Here is a 13,801-nt window from a genome sequence, read left to right as displayed (position 1 = left end):
GGAGGGCCAACCAATGCAGAATGTATTTCAGGAGCTTTTGGGTGGCCATCTCCTGGTTCTCCTGGTGAAGGGATAATATTGGATGAGTTGATCAAAGAGATCAACTCCTCCCATGTGCCTATTGTAGTGCCCAATGACGGTAGGGCGCTCTACACGAACTGCTCATACACAACTCGGCCCTGTCGACGCGTTCTTCTTCCGCTGCACGATCTCCTCTTGGACAGGTTCATGGCTCGTCGTAATCATGGGGACGAGTCGGACACTACTTCCAACAGATGACGAAGACAGCTCCCTTCCGCCGCCACTGTGTCTCTCCTCTTGCCAGATGTTGCTGATGGCTAGCGTACCTCTTGAGGGAATTCGGGGCCCCACGCACCAACCGAAGGGTACCACTGACGTGAACACTGCATCATACAGTTCCTGGGCCAGGGATACCGAGTTATAATAATTATCCATAAACAGGTGGTATCCCTGGTTACGGAAACGATCCACAAGCCCGAAAACAGTTTCACGCATCGTGGAGAAGACCCCGGAATACACCGAAAAGTCCACGACGTAGCCAGTGTTGGCCTCGGTAATAAAAAAAAATAAAAAAAGTCACGCCATATTTCTTCGGCTTCTTGGGGTTATACACTTTGATGCTTAGACGTCCTTTGTAAGGCATCATCCCTCATCTAAAGAAGGTTCTTTCAGGAATCACAAGAGTTTTACAGCGTTCACGAATATATTCCAAACACTGGCGCACTAAAATGAGGCGATCAGAGTTATTCCGGGGTATGGCCCTTCGGTTGAAGGCGTTGAAATATCTGTCCAACGCCAGGAAAGTATCACGGGGCATAATGCCGGGCACATTGGGCGTACTTAAAAAAAAAATTACGCCTCCAATACATCCTGACGTCGGCAGCAGGAATCAATCCAAAAAAAACGTGGAGCCCCAAAAAATGCGCCATGTCAGGGAGGTTGCAGCCTCGCCAGTGATATGATAATGTCGTGCGTAGTTCATCATGGCAATACCTGGCATAGTCAGCCGTCTCTGCTATCTAGGTACTCCAGCAATTCCCGTTGTAAGGAAAAGCTGAACAAAACCCAGAGCAGTCAGGGGAACAGGGTACGGTGAGCCCAGGATTTGCCGTAAATGGATGCATGGTAGGTGGTGTGGGGTCCTCTGTCCACCCATCGTCGCTCTCGGACGACCCTAGGCTAGCACGACTATACGACCTTCTATGTGCCCCTGCGCTCGCAGCGCGCGGGCACGAGCGGGCGGGCACGATTTCCCACACGAACCCCCCTCACTGGCCCATCTCCCTCCCTCAAGCCTTCGCTTTCTGTATCCCCATCATCATCGCCAACAAAACTTGATCCTAAATCATCGTCCTCCCCCCACCCTCCTCAGATTCCCCCTCATAAGCCCTAAAACTACTAAATTCTAGTTCACTTTCGGGATGTGACCCCCCCTCAAACGGACATTGGGGGCAAATAATCCTCGTCATCACTATGATCGGGAGTAATGTCCTCGTCACTGGATGACCCAACCCGCCATCAAAATGAGGACTTGCCAAATGCTCTCGATCGAGCTCCGATAAATAATCGTCAATGTCCCTTGGTTTGAGCCCTCCCAAACAAATTCCTACGAATGCCCCTAAGGACGGCACGATGCTTCCTTGGGGTTACTAATGGCAAATGAGACACATTCGAAGCACTTTCATCGACACGTGGTCGCACAGAACGGCGTTGAGGAGCGAGGTCAGGTTGGGTGCTGGGTCCTTCGCCAGCATCCAAGTCCAAAACTCTTCTAACACGATCCCTTCCGACGGGTAAAACGCGCCTTTCGCGTGTCATACGACGGTCAGACATCTCTATGAACGTTCTGTACCAACACAAATGTTCAAAGTCTCGCACAAGCTCAGTCAAACACGATTGCGGCAAAAGATCGCTGACGGATGATGCTACGATGATGCTGGCTGGAGCGAGAAGGAAGGATTCCGCGCATGCGCACTTGGGTCACGCTTTGAAACAAAATAACACCTCGATCCGTGAACTCCCAGCATCCCCCAAGGCGCGTGATTCAAAAGTTTTCGGCTGGTAGGCCTATAAGTATTTTTCCGCGAATTTTAAAAAAAACTTTTTTGAGTCGACGTATGGTACGTCCAATCGGCATACGGGAGACATTTTGACTCGACGTTTAATACGTCCAATCGGCGTAAGAGGGTTAACTATTTCCAACACATGAATTTTGATGATTTGAAAAAGTATACTGGATGGAAATCGCCGACAGTATTTAAGCGTCACTACTTAAAGTCCTTGGAATCTCTGAAATTTTCAGCAGTTGCGGCGGGTAACATAGTTTCCCCCGACTCTGCTTAATCTTAAGTTGAAGATCCAGATCTTTCTACCTATCTCAGCCAACAGTTTGTCTATACCTACCATGTTCATCTACGTCTACCTTGAGTCTTAGCTGCTCTTGTGATGGTATAGTGGGTGTCCCTTATTTTTTTTTTTTTTTTTTTTGCTAGGGTCACCCACAATTGATTGTATATATTGATCTCTATGATGTGGTCCCCTTATTTTTATGCTAGGGTGACACATCTCCATTTACAATGGTTATGGATTTGTCTATTAAGATCTATAAATTTACTTACCATATTTTATTTTAAGTTTGTTCAGAGTCATACTATTTATTATAATTGCTTTAATTATTGTTGTCTATGAAAATTATAAACATGTGTTAAGTTCAACATATATTTTCCATGTAAGCCCTGTACATATATGTTAACTTTAAGCTAATCTTAAGTATTGTTTCTTTCCAAATTGTATAAACAATTATGTATGTGTATATATTTTCTTGCAATTATAATAATTTATTTTATTTTAAGTTTTATTGAGACCTTCTTTATTTTCAATCTTGTGCTAATTCTCTGGTACGATTTCGCGCAGCGACACGAACTGAGCCCAGAAAAGGGATTTTGACGTAAGGAAAAATCTATTTCTGGGCGATTGGTTCGTGTCGCCCAGCGAAATATCCTTTAATCCATTATTTCTAAGGTAAATGAACTAACAAATACCAGAGAATAATCAAAATAAAGAAAAAGGTCAGTATAACTGACTCGCTCACCCTCCAAGAGGGCGTCGGTATGAACACTAGGGCGAGTGAGACCACTACCACGAACCTCTTGCCAATAGAAATCTCCCACGACAAAACCCCCACAAGAGGGGAGCCGACCCACAGAACGGGGCAGCAACTACTACTACTCCAACCCACGCTATGGACTGCTGCGCCTCTGGTGGCCATCCTGAAGTTAGCAGGCAATCTTGAGCGCAGGGATGGGTAGGGTGGGATTTCGCTGGGCGACACGAACCAATCGCCCAGAAATAGATTTTTCCTTACGTCAAAATCCCTTTTTTGCTCCATTCATAATAGCATGAGTCATGCATACACCCGTTGTTATGAGCACAACCATTCGCAGAGTAACGCTAAAAATACACAGCACATTGCAAATGATAATAAGAACTATCCACATAACTACAAAAAGAAACAAACGCAAGGCAACACAGTGCAGAATCAGAAACAAGCATATCGGTCTTCAGGGAACTCGGTTCCTAATCCGTCTGCCAAAAGCCACAGCCCAGGATGTGTGAAGATTAGCTAAGCATAAATAGAAAACACGAACCTACTTTCATGGGAATCTACTTTGGCTCTCATGAAAGTAGGTGGACGTTCACGTTTTCTATTTATGCTTAGCTAATCTGCACACACATCCTGGGCTGTGGTTTTTGGCAGACTTTCCTGGTTAACCCCTGACCTGATTATGTTATATGCATTGCTTCTAAGGAATGTTCCCACATTACTTTTATCATGTATTATTCATTACATATGTACATAGACAGTACAATGTTAGGGGAACTGAGGATAAGTGACAAGACTGGAACAGGGGAAGAAGGAATGGCAAGATCATACACTACACTAGATCTAGGTGTAGGTTCTATGCTATGAGCCCTAATTTCAGCTCTAGAGGTTGCCTTCCTCTTTCTTTTTCTATCCAGTTTATCTAAATGAGATTTTAATAACTTTTACTGCTTGCCGACCCAATCTTTACATTCATCACAAGTCCCCTACAATTTAAGTAAATTGTATGAGAATCATAAGTAGCTTTAGTTAACCTAGTCCTACAATTCTCCCGACAATACCTAATGCTGGGGGAACTTGAGTCCGACATGCACATATCAAATTAGGTACTATCTAAACTAGGCTTGTAGGCTACACAGATAAGTGAATACTTCAATGAACCCTGGAAGGACAGACCAAAACAATGATGAAAAAACTCAACAAAAGCTGCTGCAAACATTTCATGTTATGTCAAAGGCCAGCAGAGAAGAAGTGAAGCCTTTTGCTTTGTTGTTTCTCGTGTTCTACAGTAGTGGGGCAGGAGTAGTCACCTACACAAAAACAACAAATGCACTACCGTGATTTTTAAATTTAAGCTGCCAGGCGAGTAGAAAAATATAGCTATGTATGAATTAATACAGGCAGTCCCCAGCTATCGTGGTGTTGGTTATCAGCGATACAGTTGTATGCCACTTGTCTAGCCAAAATGTGCTTATTTCCAGTTATTGGCGCCAATACATATCTAACAGAGGCGCCATTAACCAGTTATTGGCGCCGAAATTTTCGCTTATCGTCAAGCCATCGGAATGGAACCCCTGCCAATGACCCGGGACTGCCTGTACTTGGTAAGTTACCCATTACTTATGTAGCATTAGTTCATGGCCTCTGAATGCCACCAGACCTGCAAACATTTAATATAAGGAAAGTCTGTCTTAGACTGATAACTTGATTAACGAACGCTTGATACAGGAGAGCCCACGATGACAGAATAGATCATGAACCAAGACTGAAAGAAAGCGGGTAATTTGTGGTGAGGATGAGTCTCAAGGACATAAAATTAAGGGGCTATCTAACTGTTGGTGATTACCAGATAAGCAGTGAAAAATATCCAACAAATACTAAAGACAGCTGCAAATAATCCTCCAAGTTTATGTGTGGAAGATATATTGAATGAGTATGACAATTTAAGGTTTCTCTGAAGTTGAAGATGACCAATTCCATATAGCACAGTTTTGCCAGGAGGTAAAACTTGGCCTGCCACTGCTCCCAACCCCAAAGAATATACATTCAACCATTTGTGTGCCAATCCTAAAGATGAAATTTTGGAAGGTCACTTTGTGCTAGCTGTTGGCTTTTATGGACAAGGAAGACCATAAAATATCTGTTAACCTGAAGTTCTTTACTTCCTATTCTGGAAGAGTTAAGAGGATATAGGAATTAAATTGGTAGTTCCGGGATTAAATGAAGCTGGAACAGGAGTTAAAGATATATCTAAAGAAAAGGTAACTAGTCTTTACTTGTTGTCTTAGAGTGCCTATAACACTTTCTGTCTTTTGGGTCCTGCGAGGCACATGTAGGCTAAAATCTTGGCCCATACAAGACTACATAATAAATTATTTTAAAATCATTTGTGGATAAAAATGAAGAGAAAAAACAAAGGACAACAAATAAGATGGACATTACAGAAATTTAAAGTCTTTTAGCTTTACATAGAATCTAAAAGACAAAATTATGGAATATGATGCATCGAATGCACTGTAAAAGTTGGAAACCCATCAAATTCTACAATTTCTACTCCTGTCAATCCAAAATTCTCAACTAAGAAAGCTTTCATCATTCATGTTTCACGCTCACCTTAAACAAATGACCCTTCTGAAATATCGTCCAAAGTTCTATAGCACAATGCTGTCAATAACAATATAGGTAATTAAGTTCATTCACTTAAGGTAGATTCTTGTGCCTACGAGACGTTTGTTTGGCGGCCTCTGATTGGCTGGTACTGGGAGGTAGGCCGCTTGCTCAGTCTCATTATTTTCGTCTGCGGCTTAGAAAACTAGCAATATGTTTACGGTATATTTCTTCAATAATCTCATGCTTTCCTCAAGCTAGGAAAGTTTTGGTCATGCCAAATGATTCGGTATTAATTGTACAATTAAGTCATCTTTTTCTGAAATCAATTGTACAATTAAGTCATCTTTTTCTGAAATCAATAAGATAAAACACAAAGGAATTACAACGAGCAAAAGTGGAGAGAAAAGTATTTGATTCTTTATACCTGTTTTTACTTATCATCGGATTTTCCATCATTAACACGAGCAAGATGAAATAAAACTTGTATTTTCATACAATAAAACCACCCTGAATACGTTGGTGCTTTCAGATTTTGGATGCATGTAGTATGTGAAAAGAAAATGAAGAATATGTCTTTTATGTTGCATCCATAAATGATTCAAGTTGACGGTATTGCCGAGAAAATATGATCTGCAAGGCATCGTTGTGTTGGTCATCTCAGCAAGAAATTTGAGTTGCCAATTAGCGATATAAGAGGTTGCAGTTTAGACAATATTTACCATGTTACATCATTACATTTTCTTTAATTAAATACACATAATTCCCATTATGACTGCCGAACATTTTCAATCCAATATCATACAGTATGTCTGGGCATATCTGATAAGGAAAATAATAATAATCAGATTAATGCATCTGATAACATTAGCCGAGATCTAGGCGGGAAGCGAGAAATTCAGTCCAGCAAAGACATTGAACTCTGTGAACAGACTTCGCACTCTTCAACTCAGCCTATAAGCTTTAATCAGGTTGTTTCAGAATATTTGTTTTTAATTTTATTATATGAATATATATTATATGAATATATTTTCAAACGAAAGAGATATCAGACTTAATTGAGTGATATGAAATAATAATCTCAGTGAAGTAATAAACAACAAAGAATTGAGGAAGATTGACTTCCAAGTACGGATGCAACATAATAAGACATATTCTTAATTTTCTCTTCACATATTACACTCATCTAAAATCTGAAGGCACCAGCGTATTCAGGGTGATTGTATTGTATGAAAACACAAGTTTTATTTTATCGGGATGACATGAATATTAAAAATTCAATGATAAATAAAAACAGGTATAAAGAATGAAATGTTTCCTCTTCACTTTTACTCGTTGTAATTCCTTTGTGTTTTATCGTATTGGTTTCAGGAAAAATGACATAGTTGTACAATTAATACTGAATCCTTTGGCATGACCAAAACTTACCTATCTTGAGCAAAGTGTGAGATTATTGAAGAAATATAAACATATTGCTAGTTTTGTAATCTGCAGACGAAAATAATGAGACTGAGCGAGCGGCCTACCTCCCAGTACCAGCCATTCAGAGGCCGCCAAACAAATGTCTTGTAGGCACAAGAAACTATTAAGTGAATGGACTATAGTTTTTCACTCTGCTCTATCCCATGACACACGCATTGTGATTTATGCATTTTCAACTTCCATTTGTTAACTGGCACCTCAACTAATCAGATTTCATTACTGAATAAGTCTGAGTCTGGGAAAAATATAAATATTTTGTACTTTCATGATTTTGCTTTGGCAAGTATAGCATAGTGTTATTTTGCCTGTATATATTAAAAGCTTTGAGTACAATGTACAAAGTACAAAAACAGCTGCTTGCATGAATTTTTTTCAAAGTGACTGGGCTATGCTTCTTCATCTAATTGCAAAATCTGTGGTTAAAAGCATAATTGCACTCATATGTATAGTACTACCAAAGAGGAATCATTGTTAATCAAATGTATTACAGCAGTTCCTTATGAGTTTTTTTTTATAAAGGGACTGCACCATACTTCTGTGCTTCAATGTGTGAGCATATGCACTAAAATTCTACAATTTATGGCTAAAAGAAGAGCAGCTACCTCAGAGTATCACCTCCACATCCCATGATTTTGAAACATAACAGTTTACTCCATTACATATCAATGCAATTCAACCATCCTGACCCGACAACAAATCTTTGAGTCAACACAACCAAAACTGGGACCTCACTTTGCTTCAATTTCAATTTTTAAGGTAGGGTTAAACAAAATTTACTATACATAATCTAATATGATTTGGTATTTTAATTGGTGTAAAGTATTTAATGTACTATGTATTCATTTTTTTTTGTCTTGAAATGGAATGATTATAATAAAATTAATATTAATAATACTTACCTGTATAATTTATCTACCCGTATATCCCCTAAAAACGCACCAAAATTTACCACATTGGCAACCCTGTTACCTCCTATTTTGTCCCCCAGTTGGCAACACTGCCATTGACAGTTACAAACCTTCCCTTGAAAATCAGTTATGATAGGCAGATTGTGGGGTAAGATGGGTGGGACTAGATAAATTATACAGGTAAGTATTATTAATATTAATCTTATTATGAAAATTCCATATTAATAAACATTACCTTAATATAATCTATCTAGCCCAATTAACCACATTGAAAAGGAGAAGGGAATTTGAATAAAATTTCCCTTCTGGACAGACTAGGAGGAACCAACCTAATCCGATTAATGGAAAAGGAAGAAAAAGAAAAATTAATAAAAGGACATCAAACAACAAAGAAATATAAATCCTATGCTGAGTTAATAACTCAACGCAGTCTAAGATACTAAGAACTCTCTAAGTCTCCCACCATAATAGAGCCAAAGTGCTGTAGTAAAGGACAAGGAGTAAATGCATAATAATAATAATAATAATAATAATAATAATAATAATAATTATAAAAATTACCATGCACCCAAATGGATGACCACAGGAAGGACATCCTTAGTACAAAAAGACAAGAGTAAGGGAAATATAGCCAGTAACAACAGGCCTATCACCTGCCTACCAATAATGTGGAAGTTACTAACAGGTATCATCAGTGAAAGGCTATACAACTACCTAGAGGAGACAAACACCATCCCCCACCAACAGAAAGGCTGCAGAAGGAAGTGTAGGGGCACAAAAGACCAGCTCCTGATAGACAAAATGGTAATGAAGAACAGTAGGAGAAGGAAAACCAACCTAAGCATGGCATGGATAGACTATAAGAAAGCCTTCGACATGATACCACACACATGGCTAATAGAATGCCTGAAAATATATGGGGCAGAGGAAAACACCATCAGCTTCCTCAAAAATACAATGCGCAACTGGAATACAATACTTACAAGCTCTGGAATAAGACTAGCAGAGGTTAATATCAGGAGAGGGATCTTCCAGGGCGACTCACTGTCCCCACTACTCTTCATAGTAGCCATGATTCCCATGACAAAAGAACTACAGAAGATGGATGCCGGGTACCAACTCAAGAAAAGAGGCAACAGAATTAACCATCTGATGTTCATGGACGACATCAAGCTGTATGGTAAGAGCATCAAGGAAATAGATACCCTAATCCAGACTGTAAGGATTGTATCTGGGGACATCAGGATGGAGTTTGGAATAGAAAAATGCGCCTTAGTTAACATACAAAAGGGCAAAGTAACAAGAACTGAAGGGATACAGCTACCAGATGGGAGCAACATCAAACACATAGATGAGACTGGATACAAATACCTGGGAATGATGGAAGGAGGGGATATAAAACACCAAGAGATGAAGGACACAATCAGGAAAGAATATATGCAGAGACTCAAGGCGTTATTCAAGTCAAAACTCAACGCTGGAAATATGATAAAAGCCATAAACACATGGGCAGTGCCAGTAATCGGATACAGCGCAGGAATAGTGGAATGGACGAAGGCAGAACTCTGCAGCATAGATCAGAAAACCAGGAAACATATGACAATACACAAAGCACTACACCCAAGAGCAAATACGGACAGACTATACATAACCAATGCACGGACAATACATGAGACAGACTAAAACTAGCCAGCGATGACACGTGGCAATGGCTACAGAGGGGAGAGCTAAAGAAGGAAACTGAAGGAATGATAACAGCGGCACAAGATCAGGCCCTAAGAACCAGATATGTTCAAAGAACGATAGACGGAAATAACATCTATCCCATATGTAGGAAGTGCAATACAAAAAATGAAACCATAAACCACATAGCAAGCGAATGTCCGGCCCTTGCACAGAACCAGTACAAAAAGAGGCATGATTCAGTGGCAAAAGCCCTCCACTGGAGCCTGTACAAGAAACATCAGCTACCCTGCAGTAATAAGTGGTACGAGCACCAACCTGAAGGAGTGATAGAAAACGATCAGGCAAAGATCCTCTGGGACTATGGTATCAGAACAGATAGGGTGATACGTGCAAATAGACCAGACGTGATGTTGATTGACAAAATCAAGAAGAAAGTATCACTCATTGATGTCGCAACACCATGGGACACCAGAGTTGAAGAGAAAGAAAGGGAAAAAATGGATAAGTATCAAGATCTGAAAATAGAAATAAGAAGGATATGGGATATGCCAGTGGAAATTGTACCCATAATCATAGGAACACTAGGCACGATCCCAAGATCCCTGAAAAGGACTCTAGAAAAACTAGAGGCTGAAGTAGCTCCAGGACTCATGCAGAAGAGTGTGATCCTAGAAACGGCGCACATAGTAAGAAAAGTGATGGACTCCTAAGGAGGCAGGATGCAACCCGGAACCCCACACTATAAATACCACCCAGTCAATTGGAGGACTGTGATAAGGCCAACAAAAAAAAAAAAAAAATAATAATAATAATAATAATAATATTCTTTACTTCAGTTCAGGGCCATATACAAGGAATACACAAAATACAGACAGTAACATACACAATCTAGATAAATGAGACATGATAAAAAAAAATTAATAAACTGCACTATCCACACAATAGCTGAGGTAGTATAAAAGATAATAATCATAATAGTGGTAATAACAGTAATAATATTGGAGAGAGAAAAAATGCAATGAGAGTTATAATAGTTAGTGCACAGATTATATAACTTAAATTTCAGCTAGAGACCTTAGGTGTTTACAGTAGTCAGGTCCAGAGGGCTAAATACGAAAATTGAATGAAGAAAAACTTTAACTTGATAGTATTCACAGTAATAATGAAAAAGTAAAATATCAGCAATAAATATAATAATAACGACAGATTCAGCAGATGACACCTTGGCAATACAGAGGTTAAGTCCTTTAGGGAACAAAGGCCTCATTTTCCCATCTTTCCCACAATTTAGATCTTCTTGCTTCACTACTTAGGATGCTTTGTATGAGCGAATTGCTGCGGTTTCTCACTCGGGTTATCAGACTGGACATTGTTTGCCTTGCAATGATTTTTAAGCTGTACAGGCGGTTTTCTATGAACATCTGTGTGGCGGAGTGGAAGCGACGAGTGTTTGTGAGGCGTCTCAAAATGTCATTGTGCACAACAGTGATGCGTCTCATGGTCTCTCGGGTATAGTTTGTCCAGAGGGAACACTCATAAATACTGTAGCAATACGAGCAGAAGAGCAGCAGTTGCACTTCTCGGTGAAAGAAGTTCAACCTCCTTGCAATCATGTTGCCATTTGCACATAGTTTACGACGCCTCTGTTCAATATCTGTCGTATCTTTTAGGTCGACCATGATGTGACCCAGATACGGAAATTTGTGCACAAATTCCAGCAGATGATTTCCAAGGAAAATTTGTGATTCTGCAATATGCTCAAGCAATCTTAGGAGCAGCGACATGCACTGGGCCTTGGTTTCGTTGTATAGGATATAAAATTCCTCTGCATATTGGCGGCAAGTGTCGACGAGTCGTTAGAGACCTTGCACTGATGGGTAAATCAGAACCATATCGTCGGCATAACAGAGGTTGTTTATAGTTGTTTCATTGACAGTGCATCCAATTGGGAGTGAGTTCAGTTTAACATTCAAGGCATCTGTGTACGTATCAAACAGTTATGGGGAGAGAATGCCCCCTTGCCAAAGCCTGTTTAGGGAGCCGAAGGTGTACAATAATATGTTAACCCATTTGACACAGGATTGCTGTGTGGAGAACCAGCAATATAAAATGCCAATTACTTCAGGAAGAGCTTCAGGTAGTTTACTCTGTCTAATGCTTTTCTCACATCAACAAATCAAAGGAAAACAGGAGAGGCTGATGATAGGTAATAGTTCAGCAATTCTTTCAGTATGTAGATGCAAGTGTCGTTTGCGTGGTTTGCTTTAAATCTGAACTGGTTGCCAGTGGTGTGTAAAAGGGAAGAAGTCTCATTAGAAGAACCAACTCAAGTATCTTTGATGCAACCGTTGTGATTGCAATCGGCCGGTAATTGCCAGGGTCAGCTACATCCTTTAGTTTGTTTTTGATAAATGGTATCAAGTGAACTAAGAGTAGTGAATCTGGAAGAAACTGGTGAAATTATGCACGCATTGAATAGGGCAGCTAGCAAAATGTAAATTAGCAGATGGCAGAATTTGAAAGCCTCTGCGGGAAGACCATCAAAGCCAGACAATTTACTATTAGGTAGGCTGTTTATGGGATCGCTGATGCTACCTGACGTAAATATGATCTGCAAAATGAAATTGAATGTTATCAGTAAGGAGTTTATCTACATTCCTTCATGAATCTTGATTGTTTATGCAATTCAGGATATTGTTGAAGTGGTTGCCCCACATACTTGCGATAGCCTCGTCACCAACTGCTTCCCCTACTCTCTGTGTCAGCTTTTTAGTTTTGGCATTTAAGGACTGGATATCTTTCCAAAAACCAGGATAATCACTGGATTCTAATTTTCTAGTCCGTCTGTACACAAGTTAGGTGACCAACCAGGTAACAAGTCAGACGACATCAAGGACAGCAAGGCTGCACCCTGATGACTTCAAGCACAAAACCACCAGCAACACCTCCTCTCTCACAAATGTCTGGCGCCGAGAGAGAGGAGCAGGTTATTGGCGACTCTTTCCCAAAGAATGAGTGCCTGGACTGCCTGGACGATTCAAAGCTAAGCAAACAGTGGGGATGTATCAACGCAACCCAACATTGCCAGCAGCAATATAGTCTCATGAGCTACTCCTGACTTGAGCTTTCTGGTGCCAAGAGAAAGGAGCGTGGAGCGAAAGGCGACTCAGTCCAGGAGGATGAGTACCTGACAGTCAAAACTGGTCTCATGTTAAGTGATCATCGGAGGGTGTAACAACACAACCGATTTCGTCAAAAAGAAACTCAGAGCTACTAAGTGTCGCCTGATCTTGCATGAGTGTCTGACTCCGAGAAAACAGGTGAGACAAAAAGTAGATGGCAAACGAATCACCAGATGACAGCAGACGACCCATCAACTAATTTGCTGTACAGAAAGTGTGAGTCGTCAGGACAGGCGAACCAGTGGCTAATCCTAAGTCAGCATCGACTTTGGGAGAAGCGTAGTCGCCATAGCTGACAACCCAGTGGCTGGTCCAACGTCAGACTATCAATGGAAGCAGCATGAGTTGTCAAAACGGCCAGTCCTTATGTCATCCTTAACACCTACAAATACCAAACTGCCTAATTCCCATTATAACTAAATAAAGACTGCCCCAAAAAGTTATAATGCAAAAAACAAAGAATACAAATACAACAAAAAAAAGATACGGGTAGCAACCAAACGTAAATCAGGAAGATTACCCAATTCTCCTGTCTGACAACCTGTCCTCCCGTCACCAATGGGCCCAAAGAAGGAAGGTCGCCTAGAGCTAGAGATACATCCCTCAAGTAAAAAGATGCAGCAACAGAATTAGAATGCCAAGTTGCCACCTCAAGCACCTTGGCGACAGAGACATCCTTCATAAAAGCTACCGATGTAGCAACTGCTCTAATCCTGTGTGCTCTCGGCGCCTGGCCCTCACGGGCAACCAAACCGCTAGTTTTAACAATAAGATCTCTGAGGAAAAAGGATACACCATTCTTTGACATAGGT

The 13,801-nt window shown here is 40.5% G+C and overlaps 1 long non-coding RNA gene across 2 annotated transcripts in view; it reads right to left on the bottom strand.

The window, feature by feature from the left end:
- Window positions 1–13,801, bottom strand: part of LOC135215297 (uncharacterized) — a 167,378-nt gene that overhangs the window by 132,173 nt on the left and 21,404 nt on the right. The window contains exon 1 of one of the 2 annotated variants that reach the window (XR_010314665.1): window positions 5,738–5,877. The exons of the other annotated variant lie outside the window; for it this stretch is intronic. This is a non-coding gene — a long non-coding RNA (uncharacterized LOC135215297). Of the gene's footprint in view, window positions 1–5,737; window positions 5,878–13,801 lie in introns of those variants that run through there. 2 annotated transcript variants of the gene reach the window in all.

The sequence above is a fragment of the Macrobrachium nipponense genome, chromosome 5 (assembly GCF_015104395.2).
Source record: "Macrobrachium nipponense isolate FS-2020 chromosome 5, ASM1510439v2, whole genome shotgun sequence".
NCBI classification, from domain to species: Eukaryota; Metazoa; Arthropoda; class Malacostraca; order Decapoda; family Palaemonidae; genus Macrobrachium; species Macrobrachium nipponense.
This window is presented reverse-complemented; position numbering and strand designations above follow the sequence as displayed.